General features: G+C 53.4%; 1 pseudogene; it reads right to left on the bottom strand.

Moving 5' to 3' along the window:
* The window catches only part of LOC101663570, a 3816-nt pseudogene continuing 2349 nt past the window's right edge, over nt 1–1467 (bottom strand).

Below are 1467 nucleotides of genomic sequence, written 5' to 3'. Positions count from 1 at the left end.
TCAGTAATGGTAGTGATCGGGTTTGAAGGGGCTGTCCACTGGCATGCCCAGGTACTGGGCCTGCTTCCCCATCAGCGTGGTCAGCTTCACGGTCAGCTGCCCGAAGTGGGCCTTAGCCACTGCCTCATCCAGCTTCTTGGGCAGGAAGTGGACTCCAACGGGGTCCTTGTCCGGGTGGGTCCACACTTCTATCTGCGCCAGCACCTGGTTGGTGAAGGAGTTGCTCATCACGGAGCTGGGGTGGCCCATGGCGCAGCCCAAGTTGACCAGCCGGCCCTCAGCCAGGAGGACGAGGCGGCGCCCGTTCTTCAGCCGGTAGCGGTGCACCTGAGGTTTTATGTTCACCTTCTCCACCGAGTTCTCGTTCAGCCGCTTGACATCAATCTCCACGTCCAAGTGTCCGGTGTTACACACAACGGCATCGTCCTTCATCTGCTCAAAATGCCGGCCAAGGATGATGTCCACACAGCCCGTGGTGGTGACAAAGATGTTGCCCTCCTGACAGGCCTTGTCCATGGTGGTGACCTCGCAGCCCTCTATGGCAGCCTGCAGTGCATTGATGGGGTCAATCTCAGTGAGGATGACATGCTCCCTGAAACCCCTGAGGGCCTGGGCACAGCCCTTGCCCACGTCACCGTAGCCTGCAACCACGGCCACTTTGCCGGCAATCATCACGTGTGTGTGGCCCGCTTGACACCATCAATGAGGGACTCCCGGCAGCGGTAGAGGTTGTCAAACTTGCTCTTGGTGACAGTCGTTGATGTTGATGGCAGGTGCCTTCAGGATCCCATTGGCCTTCATCTTGTACAGGTTGTGGACCCCGGTCGTGGTCTCCTCAGAGATCCCCCAATGCCCGACAGGAGCTGTGGGTACTTGGTGTGAATGAGGTTGGTGAGGTCGCCGCCGTCGTCCAGAGTCATGTTGAGGGGCCCGTCCTTGAAGTACAGCGTTTGCTCGATGCACCACAGGTACTCCTCGTCAGTTTTGCCCTCTAGGCGCACACGGGAATGCCAGCCTTGACAATGGGGAGACTGTATATTTTTAAGGGGGCAGACAGACTCACCGTTCTCCTGAGGAGCAGCTGTCGGGTTGGAATTACTAACCCATTCCACCACCCAAGCTCCTTCCTTACATAGAAAGACGTAAACTAAAACTCAAAACAAAACAAAAATAACTGCCATCAAGTTAAGGCTGACTCATAGGACAGGGTACAGCAGGGTAGAACTGCCCCTGTGCGTTTCCGAGACAGTAACTCTTTACGGGAGTAGAAAATCTCTCTTTCTCTAAGGACACACACCAAAAATATCCAGCAAAACGTAACCCAAACAGAGCAGTGTGGCAATACTGATCTCTGATAAAACATACTTCAAGGAAAAGCCCACCATAAAAGGAAAATCATAAAATGATTAAAGGATCGATTTACCAAGAGGACATAACAATAATAAATATATATGTACCTAATGACAG

This window comes from Echinops telfairi, unplaced genomic scaffold (genome assembly GCF_000313985.2).
Source record: "Echinops telfairi isolate 266 unplaced genomic scaffold, ASM31398v2 ScPeMD7_7425;HRSCAF=8463, whole genome shotgun sequence".
Taxonomy (NCBI): domain Eukaryota; kingdom Metazoa; phylum Chordata; class Mammalia; order Afrosoricida; family Tenrecidae; genus Echinops; species Echinops telfairi.
This window is presented reverse-complemented; position numbering and strand designations above follow the sequence as displayed.